The sequence below is a fragment of the Cebus imitator genome, unplaced genomic scaffold (genome assembly GCF_001604975.1).
Source record: "Cebus imitator isolate Cc_AM_T3 unplaced genomic scaffold, Cebus_imitator-1.0 Scaffold53, whole genome shotgun sequence".
NCBI lineage: Eukaryota > Metazoa > Chordata > Mammalia > Primates > Cebidae > Cebus > Cebus imitator.
In genome coordinates this window covers 9,026,167-9,050,071 of record NW_016107368.1, presented here as the reverse complement: position 1 = coordinate 9,050,071, position 23,905 = coordinate 9,026,167, and the positions used below count along the sequence as shown (strand labels likewise).

General features: G+C 40.5%; 1 pseudogene; it reads right to left on the bottom strand.

Annotated features, from left to right (window-relative positions):
* Window positions 1-1,785: 1,785 nt before the first annotated feature.
* LOC108304155 lies at window positions 1,786-7,007 on the bottom strand (annotated as a pseudogene).
* Between the last annotated feature and the right edge of the window lie 16,898 nt (window positions 7,008-23,905).

Below are 23,905 nucleotides of genomic sequence, written 5' to 3'. Positions count from 1 at the left end.
GATTATTTTTAATATGAAGTCAATTTCTTTAATAATTATAAACCATTTGATTTAGACCAATTTATCAATCAAAATTAAATAGACATTTTAAATAACTCTCATGTAGTTTTTAGTCCTATATAATTTCACGATATTTTCCATATACTAAACTGTCTCAATTCAACTAATTAGGGTACATTTTGGAATTTCCCATGTAATAATGTCCCACATGAATTGTATTTATGAATATAATGTCTAAATATCATAATGTAGACAAACAAGTGAGGATAAAGAACGACTGATAAGAAAAAGCAAAAACAAATCTATGGTCATAAAAGTATAAATAGTTACATTCATTTTTATTTTATTAAAACCATTTTTATTTATATAAATTTACGGGTACAAGTGTAATATTGTTACATGAATCCATTGCATACTGGTGAAGTCGGGGCTTTTAGAGTATCCATCACTCAAATAATGTACATTGTATCCATTGGGTAACTTCTCATGATTCCCTTCCCCACCTTCTCACCCTTCCAAGTCTCCATTGTCAATCATTCTGCACTCTATGCCCATGTGTACACTTCACTTAGCTCCCACTTATAAGTGAGAACATGTGTTTGTCTTGTTTCACTTAGGATAATGACCTCCATTCCATCCATGTTGCTGCAAAAGACATGATTTCATTCTTTTTTATGGCTGAGTAGGTATTCAAGTGTGTATAATACATTTTCTTTATCCAATCAGCCATTGATGGATACTTAGGTTGATTCCGTATCTTTGCTATTGTGAATAGTGCTGTGATAAACACGTGAGTCCAGGTATCTTTTTAAGATAATTATTTCTTTCCCTTTGGGAAGACACTCAGTAGTGGGATTGCTAGATTGTATTGTAGCTTTATTTTTGGTTCTTTGGGAAATCTCTGTACTGTTTCCCACAGAGGTTGTACTAATTTACAGTCGCACTAACAGTGTATAAAAGTTCTCTTTCTCTACGTCTTGCCAACATCTGTTATTTTTTGTCTTTTTAATAGTCATTCTGACTGGTGTTAGATGGTATCTCACTGTGGTTTTAATTTGCATTTCTGTGATGATTAGTGATGTTGAACTTGTTTTCAAATGCCTGTGGGCAATGTGTATGACTTCTTTTGAAAACTGACTATTCATGTCCTTCTTCCACGTTTTAATGGGATTCATTAGAAGTATTTTTGTTGAGTAGTTTGAATTTCTTGTAAATTCTGGATATTAGTCCACTGTCAAATGCATTCAAACTCTTTTAAAATACATATTCTGCATGGCAAAATAAAACAACATAACCCCAAACACACTCATCTGCTGATTTTCATAGTCAATACTGGGGAATTGGCTGAAGCAGGACAGAAGATACATTCACATATGCCTTTGGCATCCAGATAGACAACATGGATCCATTAGGCATTAATAGGCAGCTCTGGAAACTGCAGTCCACTGCAGAGCACTTGCCACACCCAAGAGAATCTTTTTTAAAAATGTATAGTTAGCTTTGTTAAGAGTGTAACATTTTCATGCCTCTCTTTCATGCATTCTTAAATTTTATGTTTTAATTTTTCACAATATTATAGCTTAAAGTATACAGCTTAAAAACAAGTTGATTTTGTTAAAGCAAATCAACACATATTCAAGTCTACATGAGAGAAGAATGAAATGAGATTACCTTTTTATATAATCAGCTGAATTCTTTTTAAGGGCAAAATGTTAACATTGGTATTTAAAAAACCTAAATTTCCAGCGTTACTGGGGCCATCCAATCCAACCGCATGTATTTTACTTAGGCCACAGGACTGCCCATTAGTCTTTCTTGTCAGAGAGCAATTAGCCTCTGAATCATTTTCCCTCAGCATCAGCTTTCTCTATAAATAAATGTGGATGGACCAGGGAATTGTCATCTTGGTACTTGATGGCGGTAGGGATGCTGCTCCTTTCTATTTTGTTTTTGGTACTGAGTGGATCAACACCTAGTGATGCTGGTACTGATGTTGAAGTTGCATGTTGTGCTTCAGTAGATTCCACTAACTTTTTGACTTCTTAATTGATCTGAATGTCTGCTGAACAAAGGAATCACTTTCAACAGCTTCCATTTATTTTATTCTTTTTATTCTACAAGGGTGGCTTGGTCTTCCTCCTTTCTTCTCTTTGCTTCTTCCTCATTTCTTACTTTAGCTTTCAATGCCTCATCAGCTTTTCCAGCAGCTTCAAGAACCAGCTGTAGTCTGGCTTTGGTCTGCTCAGCTGGTGGCAGATGTTCTAATCCAGCTTTGATGTTTCCAGATTCCCCACATTTGATGTGATGTAATCCTTGTCCTTCCCTTAATCCTTCTTCTTTTCTCCTTAGCTCTGCCTTTACGTTGTTCTTTATCCTGAGACCGACTATGCATTCTTCTGTGGCTGGAGCTTTCACTGTTCCGACTGTGAGAACATGGACAAGGTCTTGACCTAGATCTTCTTATTCTGCTTTTTGACCTAGACAACTCTTAACTCCATAGAATTTCCCTCGACCCCTTGAATGACTTTGAGTTACTTTCCTTCTACAGCCATGAGAGCTACTGCTTGATTGATGCCTGTGTCTTCTATCATAAGAATGAGAACAAGGCTGATCTCTGGACAGATATCTTGACTTTGATCTTGATTTCCTTCCTTCTTTCTTTTGGCTGTATATTCTATCTAAAGAGCTCCTCGAAGAGCACTGTCTACAGTGTTTCTTTTTTTGTTTCTTCTTTTGGTTCTGTTTTCTTCTTCAGTATTTGGTGACTGGTGTCCTACTTCTATAAGCTGGGTCCAGACGTCTGGGCTCACAGCTTCCTTTGATGTGCAAGTACCATAGGCCCTGAGATGTTTCTTCAGATCAGGGCGCTGCCGGCATCCACCGAACTTGCTTCAGTTTAAGCTCAGTGCCTTCCTGACAATCATTTAATTTTATTTTTCATTTTGCAGTGAGAAGAGACTTCAGCATGAATAGTGTAGGGACATGTAAGGTGTATAAAATAGAATGGACTTGTGAATTAGGTAATAAGAGGAGAAAATTATAAAAAATATAAAGCATTTTCAAGACAAATGCGTGTTACACAACATCAGCAGACCACTTCATTTTAAGAGGTAACTGCTAGTCTCAGAAGCTTTAAGTGGTTTATTATCTAGTCAACAGTAAGTGGCAGATGAATTGAAAATGTATTTGTATGAAGTCCTTAGTTCAGAGGTAAAGCTATGATGTTATCCCCAGCAACACTGGAAGGGAAAGAGTTTTTGAAATCCAGTTCTGAGCATTTGCTTTAATCAGAGGTCAACATCTTCTCTGTCCTCCTAACCCACTCCCTACTAGGGGTCCCATCTCCCAGACTACACATTAGCAGATATAATATCTGTCATTCTGGGTTCTCATCATTCTCTTTCCAGAAAAATTCAGACATGATTTTATCTGCAAGATGGAGAGAAAAGGAGACAACATCACGTGTCTTATATTAATCACAGAAACTAGATGAGTTTTATTTCAGGCCCTAATTCATTTGAGAACACAAGGAAAACTTTGATCTTAATCTATTTGATGTGGTTTTAAGTGAAGGAGCATCTTGTGCTTACTTTGAAAGAGTTTTTTTTTTTCATTTCAGCCTTGGTCAAATATTACATTTTGTCCCAGAGAAAAACTCATTTGGAAGGCAGCATGGAGTATAGAATTAGACATCCCTAGGCTTGAAGCCCATCTCCGCCGTGAACTACCTTCATGACCTTGAGCTAGTTACTTTTCCTCACTCAGCTTCAGTTTCTTTATTTATAAAGCAAGTGCCTCAACATCTCTTTTTGATTTTCTTAGTCTTGTCTACACTTCTACAAGTAGTCCTTTTATTACTGATTTTTAACCACTGCTGGCCATTGGAATTACCTGAGAAGCCCATGTCTTACTCTCAGACAGGGGACATTTTGATTCTAATGGCACACATGCCTGAGAGTCCACTGTGTTAAAGTCTCTTCATTTGAAGCATCTGATGTGAATTGTATTTTCTGCTAAAACCCCAGACACAGATGTTAAGTTTTAAAGTTATATCTTAAGTTAATTCCCACTACATACTCATTAAGTGCTTACCATGTACGGACTCTGTGGTAGACTATGGAAATACATTCAAAGAAATTTCCTGTTTTTAAGAATTTTATCTACTGTTTAGAAGATGCATTTAAAACTTACAATTAAAATACTATAGACTTTGGTTTAAAGGATGTACCTTGTTATCTGTAATCATATTTGTAGTTGTATATTGCTTTGAAAATACACTGTAGACAATAAGACAAAAAAAGAAATAAAAAGTACATGAATTGTAAAGGAGAAAATAAAATTGTCTTTGTTCACAGATGACATGATTGTCTATGTAGAAAATCCCAAGGAACTGACAAAACAAACAAACAAATCTAGAACTAATTAGTTCTAGAATATAACAAAGTTGCAGGATACAAGCTTAATACAGGAAAGTATTTTTTTTTTTTTTACTATACACCAGCCATGAACAATTAGAATTTGAAATTAAAATACAACATTATTACCGAGAGAGAGAGAGAAATCCATAGTATGCTAACGAAAGATGTACAAAATGTATGTGAGAAAAACTACAAATCTCCAATTAAATAAATCAAAGAAGATGTAAATAAATGGAAAGACAAACTATGTTAATAGATAAGAAGGCTCAATCTTGCTGTGTGTCAGTTCCTCCCAATTTGATCTATAGATTCAGTGCAATCCTAGAAAGGTACTTTGTGGATATCTGCAAACTGATTCTAAGGTTTATATGAAAAAGCAAAAATATGCAATTGTTGAAACAATATTGAAGAAGAACAAAGAAGACTGACTCTTCTTGACTTCGAGTCTTTCTGTAAAGCTACAATGATCAAAACAGTGTGGCATTGGTGAAAAAACAGACAAATAGATCAAATAAACAGCATAGAGTATTCAGAAATCAACTCACACAAATATAGCTAACTGATTTTTGACAAAGGAGCAAAACAAATTCAATGGAGAAAGGGAAGAGATAGCCTTTTTAACTGAAGTTCCTTACAAAAAAGAAATGGAAAGAATCTAGACACTGGCATTAAATCTTTCACAAAAGTTATTTCAAAAAAAATCACAGATCTAAATGTAAAACACAAAACTATACAACATGTAAAATATAACATAAGGGAAAATCTAGGTGACCTTGATTTTGGTAATGAGTTTTAAGATATGACACTGAAAACATGACCCACGAAAGAAAAAAGTGGTAAGTGGGACTTCATCAAAATTAGAATCTTCTTATCTGTGAAAGATGCTGTTAAGACAATGCAAAGACAAGTCACAGACTAGGAGAAAATCATTGTAAAACACAAAGGACATGTATCCAAAATATGCAAAGGGCTCTTAGTTCTAAATTCACAGTAAGAAAACAAACAGCCCAATTAAATTGACAAGCTATCTGAACAGATGCCTCACCAAATAAGATATACAGCTTAAAAACAAGCATAGGAAAAGATGTTCAACATCATATGCTATCAGGTGACATAGCTTGGATGCTTGTCCCCTCCAAATCTCATGTTGAAATATAACCCTGTAATCCCTAATGTTGATGGTGGGGCATGGTGGGAGGTGTTTGGGTCATGGGGGAGGATCCTTCATGAATGGCTTGGTACTGTCCTCATGATAATAAATGAGTTCTCACTCTGTTCATGTGAGATCTGATTGTTTAAAAAGTGTGGCACCTTCCCCACCTTCTGCTCCCACTCTCACTAGATGATGCCTCTGTTCCTCCTTCTTCCACAATGACTGTAAGCTTCCTGAGGCCCTAACCAGGGGCAGATACCAGTGCCATGCTTACTGTACAGCATATAGAACTGTGAGACAATTAAACCTCCTTTCTTTATAAATTGCCCAGCTTCAGACATTTATTTATAGTGATGCAAAAGCAGCCTAACACATCAGGGAAACACAAATTCAAGCAATAAGGAGACCCCTATTAGAATAACTAAAATCTAAAATGCCGATGATACCAAATGCTGGTAAAGATGTGGAGTAACATTTTTACCAGCGTTTGTTATCATCACCCTTCACTGCTAGTGGGAAAACAAAATGGTACAGCTACTTTGGGAGAAAATGTGGCAGTGTCTTTACAAAGTTAAACGTAGTCTTCCCATACATCAGGCAACTACAGTCCTTGGTATTTACCCTATGAGTTGAAAACATATATCTACACAACTTGCACACAAATGTGTGTTGCTAAGTGAAAGAAGCCAATGTGAAAAGGCTATGTGATGTGCGGTTTCAATTATATGACATTTTGGAAGCAGCAAATCTATAGACAGTAGATCAATGATACAAAGGGATTTGGGAAGCACAGAAGGAAGAGGAGAGGGAGGAATACGGTGGAGCACATGGGATTTTGAAGGCAGTGAAACCATTCTATATGGTATTATAATGGTGACACATGACATTATGCATTTGGTCATAGAATGTACAACACAAGAGTGAACCCTAATGTTAATAATGGACTTTAGTTAATAGTAGGGCATCAATATTGGTTCATCAATGGAAACAAATGTATCATTCCAAAGCAAGGTGTTAACAACAGGGGAAGCTGCTAGTTGGGGAGGGGTGGGAAGAGGGGGCTATATTTAATTCCTGCTCATCTCTCTATAAACCTAACACTGACCTAAAAATAATGTCCATTAATGGGGGGGGGGAAGCTAGAAAAAAAATAATGTCCATTAATTACAAATATGCTATGAAAGTATCACAGGCTGCATTTAATGAAACGACTTCTCATGAGTATCTAATTTTTAAAAAAATTATTAATAGAATCTTATTGATTAGAAAAATATAAAAGTAATGGTGGGCAAGGAAGCATTAGTGGTCCTTTGCTTCTCTTTGGAGTAGGAAGCCGTCATGTGTTCTGGAGGCAAGAATGTTCGGAGGAAAATTTCTACTTGCTTGGGTTGTGCCTTGGCTTTTCCATTGAGTACAAATGTTCCATCCAAATTCATGGGTAGAAATGTTGCCCTGAATTTAGTTTTTGGAATTACTAGTAAGACTAATTCACACGGGCTTTGCAGGATTGAAGTTGAACTACATGAAAAGCAGGTAAGACGATTTTGAGGAAGGTTTCAGGAAAGTCTCTCCACACAGACCTCAGCCGCCAACAAGGGACACAGAACAGATGGTGTGGAAGATTCCTCTTAACTCAAATTATATGAGTGACTGATATTCTGGGCATGTTAGGAAAAAGAATGTAAAATGTTTTTATGAAGTAATGAGTTTTGTACTTAAGAGTTATCACTCAGGAATGGAATATAAAATTTCTCATCAACCAATTCCTGAAAAACAGGGGTCAGCAAACTTTTTCTGTAAAAGGTTTGATAGTAAATATTTTGGGTTTTATGGACTCTACAGTCAATCACAGCTATTCAATTCTTCTATTGTATGAACACGCCATAGATAACATATAAACGAATGAATGTCACTATGTTTCAATAAAATTTTATTTACAAAAACAGGCAAAGTGGGCTGTAGTTGGTCAACATGTTTTAGGCATTGAAATATGTTGAACCAAAGTCAAAGGAAAAGGAAAATAAAGAAAGAGAGAAGAGATAGAAAAAAGGAAGGAGAGAAGGAAGGAAGGAAGGCAGGCAGGCGGGTGGGCGGGCGGGCGGGCAGGCAGGCAGGCGGGCAGGCACCCAGCCTTGCCCATTTTCTAATTGCATTTTTGCTTTTTCGTGTTGAGTTTGAAGGAAGGAAGGAAGGAAGGAAGAAAGGAAGGAAGGAAGGAAGGAAGGAAGGAAGGAAGGAAGGAAGGAAGGAAGGAAGGGTCACAGGTGCCATATAAGGCATATTTGTTCCATGACAAATATTTTAAGTATCTGTTTTCAGTCACTGTGCTAAGCACTCAAGAATTTTTTTGTTTTGTTTTTTTTCTTTTTGAGATGGAGTCTTTGCTCTGTTGCCCACTCTGTTGCAGTGGTGCCATCTTGGCTCACTGCAACCTCCACCTCCTGGGTTCAAGCGATTCTCCCACCTCAGCCTCCCAAGTAGCTGGGATTATACCCACTACCATGCCCAGCTAATTTTGCTATTTTTAGTAGAGATGGGGTTTCACCATCTTGGCCAGGCTGGTCTCGAACTCCTGACCTTGTGATCCACCCACCTCGGCCTCTCAAAGTGCTGGGATTACAGGCATGAGCCACCGTTAAAAAGTTGAATAAGAGAGTCCCTGCACTCAAGATGCATATGGGCTAGAAGGGAATATATTCATGTAATAATAATCATAAGAAGTGGAGGAACTGAGACCTCCCCAACAACCCTGAATAAGCATGGTCCTCATGTGCTACCCAGGTATGCCTGAAATCATAAATGGCAGCCATTTAGAAGCTATATGCCTTTGTTTTTCCAAGTAGGATGTGAAAAGTACAGGCAATAATTGAGTTCCTGTGTATCCATGGCCAATGATGTGAATTTTAGAGGTTCTGCTGGGTGGAGGTAAAGAGGAGGAAAGAGATGAGAAAACTGATAGAACTATGGGAAGAAACATGGAGCCAACGAGAACTATGATGAGGCTTCCGAACTGTAGTGTGCAATGCAGATTCTCCTGTCCTTCCCCCTGGAAAACATCAGCAGACCAGTCGTATACTGTGAAGTTACATCTGTCTTGAGGAATTAAAAGCAAGTGCTCATGTGGCCTCAGAGCAGCTAGGGGAGAAGACGTAAGAGGTCTGCCCTCCTGGCCTCCCATCCCTAACTCCTGGCAACCAATAATCCACTGTCCATTTCTATAATATCTCCATTACAAGACGAATCATACTATATGTGACCTTTGAGACTGGCTTTTTCCATTCTGCATAGTTCCCTTGAGATGCATCCAAGTTGTCACCATATCAGTAGTTGGTCCCTCTCTCCCTCCCTCCCTCCCTCCCTTCCTTCTTTCATCTCACTGTGTCACCCAAGCTGAAGTGCAGTGGCAGGGCTCACTGCAGCCTTGACCTCCCAGGCTCAACTCATCTTTCCACCTCAGCCTCCTGAGTAGCTGGGACTACAAGTGTGTGCCTCCATGCCTGGCTGATTAAATTTTATTTTTTTTTCTGTAGAGACGGCATCTCACTATCTCACTATGTTGCCCAGGGTGATCTCAAACTCCTGGGCTCAGGTGGTCCTCCCGCCTCAGCCTTCCAGCGTCTGGGATTATAGACGAGAGCCAAGGCACCCAACCTTGCCCATTTTCTAATTGCATTTTTGCTTTTTTGTGTTGAGTTTGAAAATTCTGTTTTTTTTTTTTTTTTTTTTTTTTTTTGAGACAGAGTTTTGCTCTTGTTTCCCAGGATGGAGTGCCATGGTGTGATCTCGGCTTACCACAACCTCTGCCTCTGGGGTTCAAACGATTCTCCTGCCTCAGCCTTCCAAGTACCTGGGATTACAGGCGCCCACCACCACGCCCAGCTAATTTTTGTATTTTTAGTAGAGATGGGGTTTCTTTATGTTGGTCAGGCTGGTCTCGAATTCCTGACCTCAGGTGATCTGCCCGCCTTGGCCTCTCAAAGTGCTGGGAGTACAGGTGTGAGCCACCACGCCGAGCCGAGAGTTCTTTATATATTTGTTGAATCTGTGGTTGGCAAATATTTTCTTTAAGTCTCTGGCTTGCATTTTCATCTTTTTTTTTTTCCTTTTCATCTTTTTAGCAGGGTCTTTTGCAGAGCAAAATTTTAAAATTTTGATGAGAGACCATCCTGGCCAACATGCTGAAACCCTGTCCCATTTATAATTTTCCCATATTGCACTTTGGGGGCCAAGTCCAAGAATTCTTTACCTAACCCTAAATCCAGATGAGTCCAAGAATTCTTTACCAAACCCTAAATCCAGATGAGTCCAAGAATTCTTTACCAAACCCTAAATCCAGGTGATTTCTCCTATTTACTTTTCCTAAAGGCTTTTTAGTTTTACCTTTCACATTTATGTCTGTGATCAATTTTCAGTGAATGTTTATATAAGATGTGAGGTTTGGGTCCATTCTTTTTCCTATGGGTGTTCCATCGTTTCACCATCATTTTTTGAAAGGTGATCCTTCCTCCATTTAATTATTTTTTGCACTTTATCAAAAATCAGATGGACACACCTATATGGATTTTTTATTCTGTTCTATTAACGTATGTGTCTGTACCTTCACCAGTATCACACAGTCTTAACAGCTGTTGCTATAGTAAGTCTAAACATCAGGTAGAGTGACTCCTCCCATTCAATTTATTTATTTATTTACTTAGAGACAGGGTCTTGCTATTTTGCCTGGCTGAGTTTGAACTGGGCTCAACTGAGTCTCCCACCTCAGCCTCCTGAGTAGCTGGGACTGCAGGTATGCACCATTGCACCGGGCTCCACTTTCTAGTTCTTTTTCAAAATGTTTTAGCTATTCTAGGTCCATCGCCTTTCCATATACATTTAAAATGTGCTTCTCTATGTCCTCCCGCCTCAGTATGAAAAACTGCTGAGGGTGGGCACAGTGGCTCACGCCTGTAATCCCAGCACTTTGGGAGGCCAAGGCAGGCAGATCACTTGAGGTCAGGAGTGCAAGATCAGCCTGGCCAACAAGGTGAAACCCCGTCTCTAATAAAATTTGAACAATTAGCCGGGTGCGGTGGCAGGTGCCTGTAATCCCAACTACTTGGGAGGCTGAGGCAAGAGAACTGCTTGAACCTGGGAGGCAGAGAGTGCAGTGAGCTGAGATTGCACCACTGCACTCCAGCCTGGGCAACAGAGTGAGACTCCATCTCAAAAAAAAACAAAAAAAGAAAGAAAAAGAAAAAAGAAAAACGAGCCAGGGTGCGGTGGCTCACACGTGTAATTCCAGCACTTGGGAGGCTGAGGCAGGTGGATTATGAGGTCAAGAGACTGAGACCATCCTGGCCAACATGCTGAAACCCTGTCTCTACTAAAAATACAAAAAAATTAGCTGGGCATGGTGGTACACACCTGTAGTCCCAGCTACTCCGGAGGCTGAGGCAGGAGAATCGCTTGAAACTGGGAGGTGGATGTTACAATGAGCTGAGATGGCACAACATTGCACTCCAGCCTGGCGACAGAGCAAGACTCCATCTCAAAAAAGAAAAAGAAGAACTGCTGAGATTTTGATAGGCATTGTGTTATCCTCAAATGAGTTTGTGGAGAACTGACATCTTTACTATATTGAGTCTTCCAATCCATGAACACAGTATATCTCTCCATTTAACTAGGTCTTTTTTTTTTTTGTCAGCATTTTTGTTTTTGATTTTAGTTTCCACATGTTTGTTGCTAATATATAAAAATGTAGTTGATTTTTTTGTGTGTTGATCTTGTATTATGCAAATGTGCTGGACTCTCTTGTTTAGGAGGTTTGTTAAGGAAAATTCCTTGGGATTCTGTATGTAGATGATCATGTCATCCATCAATAGGGAGAGTTTCTTTCTTTCTTTCCCATCTGTATGCCTTTTAATTCTTTTTCATGCCACGTTGTACTTGCTTAGAACTTCCGGTATTATGTTGAATATGAGTAGCGAGTTTGGACATCTTTGCCTTGCTCCTGATCTTAGGGAAGAGCATTTGGTTCTTCACTACTAGCTACAATGTTAGCTGTAATTCTTTGGGTAAACGCTTTTTATCAAGTTCAGAAAGTTCCTTTCTAGTATTAGTGTCTTGGAAATTTTCATCATGAGTGGATGGTGGATTTTGTCAAAGGCTTTCTTGGTGTCAGTTGATAAGCTCATAAAACCTTTTTGATTTCTAGCCTAGTGATATGTTGATTGATTTTTGAATATTGAATCAATTTTGCATACCTGAAATAATTCCTAATTGATCATAATGTGTAATTCTTTTTTTTGTTTGTTTTGAGATGGAGTGTGACTCTGCCACCCATGCTGGAGTGCAGTGGCATGATCTCGGCTCAATGCAAACTGCACTTCCAGGTTCAAGCCATTCTCCTGCCTTAGCCTCTCGAGTAGCTGGGATGACAGGTGAAAGCCACCATGCCCAGTTAATTTTTATATTTTCAGGGGAGACGGGGTTTCACCACCTTGGCCAGGCTGGTCTTGAACTCCTGACCTCAAGTGATCCACCTGCCTCAGCCTCCCAAAGTGCTGGGATTACAGGTGTGAGCCACCATGCCTGGCCTGTGTAATTCTTTTTATTGTTGGATTAAATTTGGTAGTATTTTGATGACTTTTATGTCTAACTTAATAAGAAATGTAGATCCTCCCTCCCTCCCTCCCTTCTTTCACTTCCTCCTTCTCTCCCTGGCTCTCTCTTTGTCTTTCTTCTCTTCTTTCTTCTGTCTTTGTCTAATTTTGGTATCAGGGTAATACTTGCCTTATACAGAGTGGGAGAGTAGTTTCTCCTCTTCTATTTTTCTGGAAGACATTGTGCAAAATTGGTATTAATTCTTCTTTAAATGTTTGGCAGAATTCTCCAGTGAAACTATCTGGGTCTGGAAACTTTCTTATGGGCTTTTTATCTATAAATTAAATTTCTTTAATGGTTATGTGACTATTCATGCGATCTGTGCTTTTCAAGGAATTAGTCTAATTCTTTATGTTTTTTAATTTATGGGCATAAACTTGTTCATAGTAGTCCCTTACTTTCTCTTTAATGACTGCAAGAGATACAGTGATATTCCATTTTGTTCTGACATTGAAGATTTGTATATTCTCTCTACTGTTATCAACCTTCTTAGGAGTTTTTCAGTTACTGATTTTTTTAAAAAATAAGCCAGCTTTTGTTTCATTGATTTTCTCTATTGCTTTCCTATATTAATTTCTTTGATTTTTGCTCGTATTATTTCCTCTCTCTGCTTGTTTGGATTTAATTTAGGTTTTCTTTTTCTGCCTTGTTGAGGTAAGGACTTAAGATCACTAATTTGAGATCTTTTCTCTTTTAAACATAAGCAGTTGGTGCATATTTTTTTTTCTCAGTACTGCTTTAGCTGCATTCCACAAAATTTAGTGCCTATTTTCATTTTTATTCTTCTTCTCTGTATTTTAAACTTTTAGTTGAAAGTTTTTATTGCCCCATGGATTATTTAGAATTGTAATGTTTAATATCCAAGTTTGGGAATATTTTTATTGACTTTCTATTATTGATTTCTTAGTTGATATTTTGTGATCAGAGAATACACTCGAATTGTGAATGTATCTTTTTCTCTTTTCAGCTCAATCTTGCTTCAGTGTTTTGATGCTCTGTTGTTCGGCTCATGCACAGTTAAGTCTTCGTGATGCATTAACCCTTTTATCATTAAGTGATGTTCCTTTGTCCCTTGTGCTTTTCTGTTCTCAGAAGTCTATTTTATCTGATATTAATATAGCCATGGCTGCTTTTTAAAAATGAATGTTTGCATGGTCATTTTACATATTTTCTTTTAGCCTACCTATGTCATTGCTTTTCAATTGAATTTCCTGTAGGCAACATATAGCTGGGTTTTTTTAACCCACTGTTCCAATCTCTGTTTAGTGTATTTAGACCATTTCAGTGGAAATAATTATTAAAATGTTAGGGCTAAAGTCTTCCATTTTACTTTTTTTTTCTGTTTGTTCTCTCTGTTTCTTTTTTCCTTTTTTCTCAGATGAAATCTAAAGGGTTGGAATTACGGGTGTAAGCCACTGTGCCCAGCCCATTATTTCTTTGCATACTTATCTAGCCTTATTCTCTGTCTGCTTATGAATGTTAGATCTTTTGTTAACAGTTTCACAGGTCCTGAAAACTCTATTCTGTTTTTTCTTTTTTTAAGTCTTTTTTTCTCTGTTGTTCACATCGAGTAATTTCTATTGTTTTATCTTCAGGTTCATTGATTTTTTTCTGTCATATTCATTCTGCCATTGCACCCTTCCAATAAGTCTCTTTTTTTCAACCACTGTCCTTTTCAATTCTATAATTTCCATTTGGTTCCTTTTTATATTTTATTTCTTTAGTTAAAGATTTCATTTTCTTCATTTGTAAAGTATATTTGTAATCTTTCAAATTATTTTTGTATGATGGCGACTTTAAAATTTTTGTGAGATAGTTCCAACGTTGATTCACCCCAGTATTGGTATCTGTTGATTGTCTTTTCTCATTCCATTTGCAATTTTCCTGGTTCTTGGTATGACCAAGTGACTTTTGATTGTATCCTAAACAGTTGGATATTATATGAGGAGACCTTAGATCCCTCTTAAATCTCTTCTAGCAGCCAATCACCCCGTTTAAATTTAGTGCAGGCTGGGCACGGTGGCTCACACCTGTAATCCCAACACTTTGGGAGGCCAAGGAGGTCAGATCACCTGAGGTCATGAGTTTGAGACCAGCCTGACCAACATGAAGAAACTGTCTCTACTAAAATACAAAATTAGCTGGGCATAGTGGTGCATGCCTGTAATCCTAGCTACTTGAGAGGCTGAGGCAGGAGAATCACTTGAACCCAGGAGGTGGAGGTTGCAATGAGCTGAGATTATGCCATTGCACTCCAGCCTGGGTGACAAGAGCAACATTCTGTCTCAAAAAAAGAAAAACATTAGTGAGTAGGTCCTGTTCCTGCTTTTGTGGGCTGTGGTTCTAATGACAATAGAGTCTTCAAAGCCCCTGCAGTGCTGTTCTTGTCCATGTCCTTCCCTTGGTCTGAGGTGGTGGAGTGCACTTCCCTGGGATGCTGGGAGTCGGCAAGAGATGCCAGCACATGGGACGAGAGCATTTTCCTCACTTGCTCTCTGTCAGGGCCACCACCTGCGGGGTCTATCCTGCAGACCCTGACTCAATGATGGATGAATAAAGTATACTGACACACAGATATTATGCTTTGCCAGTTTGGCTGAGGGACCGGGTGGCTTACAGACTTCCTGGATAGAGCTGTTAACAGTTGCAACTGCCAGCACTCCCCAGCCAGTGTGATACTTGCATTTATTTAGTAAAGTTTAACTGACAAAGGCTTAAGTCAACACTACTAGAGGCTGAAGATTAAAGCACAGGTTCTGATGCCCAAAGCAAACACCATTAGAGGATAATATCCCTGGTCAACCTCCCCTGCACTGAGAGGGCCATCTGGCTCAAAGATTAGTTTTAAGACCCCATGAGGAAACAAGTTAGTTAGGTAAACTCCCCCACATACCCTAGCTATTTGCTTTACTTATTAACTAAATGTAAGGGAGATTTAGGTTGCCTTCAGCTGAAACTTCTACTGAAGCTATGAAAAAGCCCTTAGGTTTTCCAAAAGGGTTTGAGACTATATTCTGTACCTTTCTCTACTATTTTTCCCTTAATATTTTTTCCACCCCGAGTGAATTCCCACAACTCTAGACCACCTGGTGCCAGCTGTCATCATCCATGCAGGCAGGTGAAAGGGGGCCTGGAGGCCTCAGGCTCCTCAGGGCAGCCCCTTGCCTATTGTTCTCTGGGCTTCCCAAGAGACCTCTACCTGTTCCACTGCAGAAGGAAAGCCCCTGTCTGGGCTGCCTCTGCCTCTGGATTGAGGGGACTGTGTCTACATGGACCTGTGTCATCTTTTACCACTGGGTGAAAGTGGTATGAACAGGAAAATTAAAAATACAAAGTCAAGATGTGTTCAGAAAATGAAATTTTCTTGTTGCTTTCTCTAAGAGGAGTTAATTTTATATTTTAGCTTCATTTTGGTTCTTTAGTCACTTTCAGTTTTAAAATGCTGTTTCTTTCAGGGAAATTTGCTGCCAAATCTAATCACTTTTACCCCATTCTCCATGCTCCTGAGGGAGTCTTCTCCCACTCCTAGTTCTTCCCCTCCTTCCTCCTGGTATATGAAAGAGTCTGTTGCTTATTTGCAGAGGACAGAGAGGGCCTGTGGGCTCCTGCAGTCAGGCACGTATCTATTGTCTCCTTCCTCAGCCTGTGATCTCTAGACTCAACAGCATCCAATGCTGGCTTCTCTGTGTGGCCTTGGGACTCCCTCGTTTCTCCTACAGGTTCCATCCTGCACCAAAGTTCTCCAGCCCCAGTACCCTTCAGCCCCTGCCCCTCTTTGCTTCTCTGCATGACCGATTGTGGGCTGGCGCATGGGCCATGTTCCCAGGCATTTTCTACCTCATCCTTTAGTGCATATGATTATGAAAATCTTTGCCCTGCCATGTGGACCTGCACAGATACTTTCCTCAGCTCTGCTGCTGCTCATCTCTCTCCTGACTTTCTCCCATCCCCTGGCAGGACTTTTTGCTGAATGATTCATATCCAAGAAGCAAATCTTAGCCCATTTTCCCATAATCCTGTGTCTCCCTATATATCATTCTGCCTCCTTTGTGAATACCTCAGATTCACTTTATTTCCTTTCTACTCTTCCTAATTGTTCTTATATCTTCTCCCTCCAGTCTCTCTCCCTGCCTCCCTCAACGACAGGACCTTGTTGGATAAAGATCAGGCTTGGAAGACCAGTTGGAGTCATTGCCCCATTGCCTCCAAAGCTGCAACTGAGGTCCCCATCAGGACTGAGTGACCATCGTGCTCCCACAGCCTCTTCACTTTTCCATTTAAAAGTGTTTTCTCTGCCATCTCTGCTTCATCCCTGTTGAGTAAAGATAGGCCTCCTGGGTCTGTCTCTCACCACTGTCCGTCATGCTGATATCCACAGATGCCAAACCCTAATCATGCTTTGCCTGAGCCTCTTCTCAGGGCTGTTTGTAGCAGGCAACCTTAAGGGATGGAGTAATCTATTTCTCTGGACAAAGAGGAGGCTTGTTTGCTGCTTGCTATTAAAGCGACAGATTTCTAATGTTTATATTCTTCTTGTACAACTTACTTCATGTGCCAGTGTCATCTGGATGCTCCAAACCAGCCCCATAAGAACTTGGGGGACAAGAAAAGTGAACACAAACATGCAAATGCTAAAATGAAGCAGAAATTCGTAGTCATTTGGGTGAGGTTAAAGGAATACTTTTCTTTGCCTGAACGATCCATATTAACATTCTCCTATATGGTACCAGATGCTTATGTAATTGCTTGTCCCCTCCCCTACTCTTTTTTGCTTTGACTTTGTATTTTTAGCTTAGAAGTCTCCTGCTGAGGAGAACGATATGGCACTAGGGAGATTAAAACTTTGACGTGATAAATACTTGGGGCTTGAGACCTGTTCTCAGAAGGTACATTAGCTCCATTCAAATTGCCCAGGAAGTCTTGTGCAATGATACACATTTTAGCATCTCTTTCAATGCCTGCTCTTATGTCTGATAATACAAAGACAGCTACACCTAACATAACAAGGTGCTTCCTCTTCTACCCCTGGCTCCTCCCAAGGGACATGAAGAGATGCTGGAAAAATACAAGGGGGAAAAGAACCTTGGCTGTGAGTCAGAACAGAAAAAAACAACACGGGGAGGAAGAAACCCTAAAAACAAGCCTAAGGACCTTAGCACCCACTACATCATCTTTGCACCAAGTACAAAAATACAGCAGTAATGTGGTAAAAACATTACTGTAACATTACTAGGGAACAGAAAACTATGGAAAGTATCATTTTCCTGCTTGGACTATGGGAACCAAGATAAACCAATGTGAAACTTACCATTGTATAAGCGTCCTTGGGGGACTAGTGAGTCACAGCAGATGGTCTCGGTCTCCTAGTTAATTACTGCAAATGAATATGAGTGTTTTGTCCTTTAAGATTTTAAATTCTGTCTTGTAACCACCATATGGTCTCCTGTCATCTGCATAGTTATCTGTCACTTGAATGGTGACTTATTTATTATACGGCAAAAATATTTGCAGAGTGAATAATGACTTGGTACTAGTAAAAATACTCATTAGAATCTGGTTTCTGAAAGTGATTACTCAGAGTCTCAGAGCATCACTCCATGTCCCCAAAACCTAATAACTCAAAAAGGAGGGTTTGCAATGGTGTGAAGTATGCCGCACACCTACTTTTATGTTTCAATGTCAGCTTCATGAGAACACCCTGTGCTTATTAATTTTTATGGATTTTGTACAAATAAAAATGAAAGCTTAGCTTAATCATTTGAACTCATTTACTTTTCCTGCCTTACAGCAGCCTCACCCACTTGTCACCTGGAAAAACACTGGATTCCCATTCAGCATGTTCACCTCACCCCCCCAGAACCCTGCAGTGGCTAAGTTCCAGAAAAGCTGTTTCCTTATCATTCCACAAATGTAGTTCTCTTGCAGCTGTGGTTTTGTTGGTGTTTTATATTTTTCTTTCTTGAAATGGTAGGTTTGTGAGAATTAAGACACTTTCTTGCGACAACACTCCAGCAAAGCTGCAGCTGTCCCTGATGGCCACGACATTGAGATGTTTAAAATGAACGGTGTGGGTCACCTCAAGAAGGAAATCAAATCTGACCTTATTTGGACAGCAAGATGCAGAGACAGGTGCTCACAAAATTAAAATTACTACACAAACAATTTCTTTGTTTGTTTGTTAAGTAGTTCATTCTCTTCCTGAAAGTTTTTTTGTTTTTTTTGTTTGTTTTTGTTTTTACCTAAAACTGGCTTCATTCCCCTGAAGTAATGCTAACTGAATTTGGCGGTAGCATCCGTCTATGCTGCATTTATTTGCATAATTGAGTTTCTCCACTTTCCTTTTAGGAAAGGGGTAAGGGCTGAAGCACGGATGATGGGAGAGAGAGAGAAAGGAGAAGAAATCAAGAAAGACCGCATCACACCTAGTGTTGCACTGTTCCCAACCCGGGCATGACAGAGGGTCTTCCGGAACATAGCTAATTTTAGGTCATGCATGTGGTGGTGTGCTGAGACACTTCTACAGGCAAGGATGGGACTGTGGCACTTTTGAAAAAGAAAATAACCCCTTAAAAATATTATATTATTGGCCGGGCATGGTGGCTCACGCCTTGTAATCCCAGCACTTTGGGAGGCTGAGGTGGGTGGATTGCCTGAGGTCAGGAGTTTGAGACCAGCTGGCCGATATGGTAAAACCCAGTCTCTACTAAAAATACAAAAAATTAGCCAGCATGGTGATGGACACTTGTAGTCCCAGCTACTCGGGGGGCTGAGGCAGAAGAATCGCTTGAATCCGGGAGTCGGAGGTTGCAGTGAGCCCAGATCATGTCATTGCACTCCAGCTTGGGCAACAAGGGTGAAGCTCTCTCTCTCTGTGCATATATACATATATATACATGTGTGTATACACACACACACACACACACACACACACACACACACTCTAGAAAGTAACATCTACAACTTCCAGAAAAAAGAAGGCTGAGAAATGGTTGTAGGGTTATCTCTACAACATCTGACAAAATGAACAACAGAGAAAAGAAATGAGAAACACACACACGTGAGTGCACACATGCGCTCTCAACCCTCAGCCAATGATGAGAAAGGAGACTTTATGGCCATGATCTCTGCCGAGTGGTGTTCACAGAAAGAAGCAAAACAGCCTGACTTGGTTTGCAGAAGTATCTAACCTCAGAATACTCCCCCAAATAAGGGGAAAGAAGTGGGTGAACAAAATCTTGAGAATTTTCACTATCTTCTTGCCAACACGTCATTAAGAAAGGGAGGGAGACGAGGGAAGATACAAAGAAAACCTTAGAAAGGACACACCCTCACTCTGACTTCAGGGACAGGAATAGGGAGAGGTAATTGGGATCTTCTGAGCTCCCCACTTTCATTTCTTCAAGGTGGGGGAAAAATAAAGGCGAAATTATTAAAATCACAAAGATCTAATACTTCTCATGAACAGATAGAAACATAACAGAAGGGAAGAAAAAATGAGAAACAAAAACCACACAATCCCCTTGGCCAAGCACAGTGGCTCACATCTGTAATCTCAACACTTTGGGAGGCTGAGGCTAGAAGATCACTGGATCCCAGAGTTTAAGATCAGCCTGGGCAACACAGTGAGACCACCATCTCTACAAAAAGTCAAAAAATTAGCCAAGTGTGGTGACACATGCCTGTAGTCCCAGCTACTTGAGAGGCTGAGACAGGAGGATTGCTTAAGGCCAGGGGGTTGAGGCTGTAGTGAGCTATGATCACACCACTGCATGCTCACTTGGGTGACAGAGCAAGACCCTGTCCCAAAAAGAAAACAAACAAAAGTCCCCAACAGTAGGCAAGATGGTGGAGGGGGAGGAGAAGGATAGATCTCAGGAAGGAGTTGAAGTGTCTGCCCCAGTCCTGGAGGTATTGGGCCATAAGGGCCAACTCAGATGGAAATGAAGGTCCCCCGGGGCAGGCCACAGGAGACTGAGTCCCAAACCCATGGGCTCAACCCCACCGCAATAAACATCTCTGACAAAAAATGTAGCCAAATTGCAGAAGAAATAGAAGTCTTGGTAGGGCAGTCATGGTTGTGCCCATTCTCAGCTAAGCTGCCCATCCTGAAGTGGCCATCACCTAAGAAGGCAGGGAAGATAGTGAGGACATGCTATATCCAGGCCTCACTGCCTGTGGGAGTAGCCACAGGGAGGCTTCAGAGATAGTGGGAGGATAGTGGGACCTATTTCAAAGCCTCAGAGCTGCCTCGGTTGAGCAGGACTTAAAGATGGCAAAGTAAGGACTTCTCAGACGCCTCTTTTCTCTTAAACCATAAGAAAATGACCAGGAGACTAAGAACAGAATGGCAATCTTGGTATTAATAAGAGAACATCTCTAATGTCAAACTTCAGTATGCTTGAAGCAGGGCTGCCAAGGGCAGGGGAAACTCATAAACTTGAGCACACAACGGGACCAGACCTTGCACCCAGCTGGGGAGCAGGGAAATGCCACAAGCAAGAAGGTGCTCCCCACAGAGTGCAGATCCAGATGGCGCGGGAGCTCATAGGATGAGCTGGGGAGAAAACTTTAGAGGAAATAATGACATTGATTTAAGTCTTTTGAGAATTCAAGAAGTGTAATGGCTACAACAACTATCAGCAGAAATACAGTAGAGCAGGCTGGAGAACATTTGCGTCTTGGTTGTCATGAAAGCACACTGAACACAGACAGCAAGCCAAGCAGCACCAGGACTGTGTACCATTCAAAAGCAGTCTTATCTTCAGTGTTTGCAAGAAGACCTCCCAGGTCAGGGGCTCTCAGACTGTTTTGCTCTAGATCATTGGTAAGAAATACATTTTTCATCACACACACATACACACATTTGCATTACTAAATACAGTGTTTTTGTAGAAGTACATGCTCTTATTACATGTGACACATTCTGGTATCTTCTATATAATCCTATGCTATTTTCCAAATATAGATGTGGTGATAAGATCCTAAGAAGATCCCCAGTGAACTGCACCTGCCGGTGTTGACACCTTTAGATACTCCCCTCCCCTCAGCTCTGGGCAGGACCTGTGACTTGTGCTCCTATGGGTTAATAAGACATGGCAAAGGGGATCATATGTCACTCGCAGGACTATTACGTTATCAAGCTGAAGTGAGAGAGCCTCCTTGCTGGCTCAGTAAATGGAGTGCCATGTTGAGGATGCCCATGTGGTAAGGAACTATGGATGGCCTCCAGCAGCTGGCAGCAGTCTCTAGGGTCAAGGATGGTCTCCTGCCAACAGCCAGAAAGGCAGGGGCCCTCAGCTAGACAGCTGAATAAAATTCTGTGACAAACAAATAAATTCTGTCAAAGACCTGAATGAGCTTGGAAGTGAATTATTCCCCAGTTGAGCCTCCAGATAAGAATGGAGACCAGATGGCATCTTGATTGTAGCCTTATGAAACCCTGAGCAAAGGACCCAGCAAAGTTGTTTGCAGATTCCCGACGCACGGAAACTGTGAGATGATAAATAGGTGTTGTGATAAGCTGCTCATTTTGTCGTATTTTGTTATGACACGATAGGAAACCAATTCAGCAGATTACAATGCACTAAATAGATTTCATGACCCCATCACAAGCTGCAGGCTGCAATTTGAAAAACAGACTTGGCTGGGTGTACTGGGTCACACCTGTAATCCCAGCACTTTGGGAAGTCAAGGCAGAAGGACTGCTTGAAGCCAGGAGCTTGAGGCCAGCCTGGGCAACAAAATGAAACCCCATCTCTACAAAAAAAATTTTTTTAATTTAAAAAAATTAGCTAAGCATGGTGGTATGCCCCTGTTGCAGCTACTCAGGAGGCTGAAATGGGAGGATTGCTTGACCCCAGGAGTTAGAGACTGTAGTGAGCTATGATCACACCACTGCTCTCCATGCTGGATGGCAGAACAAGACCTCTTCTCCTTAAAAATAAATAACACAGACTTAGTAAACTGAAAGCTACACATATTTTTATATTCTACAGGAATGTGACCTTGTGATAACAGTAAATCTTGTAAATATATTTGTTTAAAAAATTGGATTTATGTGCCTGTAGAAGAGGACTAAACAAATGTAACATGTAAGTATTTAGAATGATGATTCAAGATTTTTTTGAAATGAAAGAAGAATCAAATCTGCAGATTTAAAAAGTGCACCATATTATGGAGGAAAATGATATAGAAAAGTCATCACTGAGCCATACCCTGGTAAAGCAATTAGACTTCAAAAATAAGGAGAAGATAATTTGGGCATCTTCTAAAAAAGATCAAGTGACTCAGAAAGAGAAAAATAATAAGACTTGATTCAGATATCTCCTCCTCCACCACGGCAGAGCGTGCCAGCTGTCCAACAAAACCCCATTTTCTCTGCTTTCTGGGCTCAACATTCCCACCCCCACCCCCATGCAGATAGGTGGTCAACAGTGACTTAGCAGCGCAAGTGACTGTGTCCTTTGGGGCCTTGCGTTAAGAACACTGCAGTCCAGTCGCCTCTCCAGACTCTTTTTTTTTGAGACGGAGTTGCGCTCTTCTTGCGCAGGCTAGAGTGCCACCACGTCCAGCCAAAAATACATTTTTATTATGCGTATACCATAATATCTTTTGGGGTCTATTTTTATAAGTGTGAGGATTGCTGCAACGAATACATGAGCCTTCAACACCAGAGGAGAGTGAAGCTGGACTTGTGAAGAACTCAGGGAAGAAAAGCATGGCCCACTAATTGTGGTCAGCAGTTAGTTTTCCAAGTGTATAGGCAAGAAACACTCTCAAGTATGCAGTAACTCAAAGGATAGGTTCTCCATGAACCTTGAAAAAATAACCTACAGTCCTGGCACGGTGGCTCAAGCCTGTAATCCAGAACTTTGCAAGGCCAAGGCAGGCGGATCATGAGGTCAAGACATTGAGACCATCCTGGCCAACATGGTGAAACCTTATCTCTACTAAAAAATACAAAAATCATCTGGGTGTGGTGGCACATCCCTGTGGTCCAGCTTCTTGGGAGGCTGAGGCAGGAGAATTTGCTTAAACCCGGGAGGCAGAGGTTGCAGTAAGCCGAGATCACACCACTGCACTCCAGCCTGGTGACAGACTGAGATTTGGTGAGGGTGTAAAATTGTGCAACCAGTGTGAAAAATAGCATGGTAATTCCTCCAAAAATTAAACACAAAATTACCACGTGATCTGGAAGTTCCATTTCTGGTTATATACCCAAAAGAATTAAAAGCAAGGTCTTGAAGAGGTATTTGTATACCCAGGTTAATAGCAGCGTTATTCACAATAGTTAAAAGGTGGAGGCAACCCAAGCGTCTACCAACAGATAAATGATAAACAAAAGGTCCTATATCCTTTCAATGCAATATCAATCAGTCTTTTTTGTTTGTTTGTTTTTCAGGGACATCACTTCCAATTTTTTTTTTTTAATTGTTTAGTCTTAAAAAGGAAGGAGGCTGGGCACAGTGACTCACACCTGTAATCCCAGCACTTTGGGAGGCCAAGGCAGGCAGATCATCTGAGGTAGGGAGTTCAAGACCAGCCTGATAAACATGGAGAAACCTTATCTCTACTAAAAATACAAACTTAGCCAGGCGTGGTGGCGCATGCCTGTTATACTGGCTACTTGGGAGGCTGAAGAAGAACTGCTTGAACCTGGGAGGTGGAGGCTGCAATGAGCCAAGATCACGCC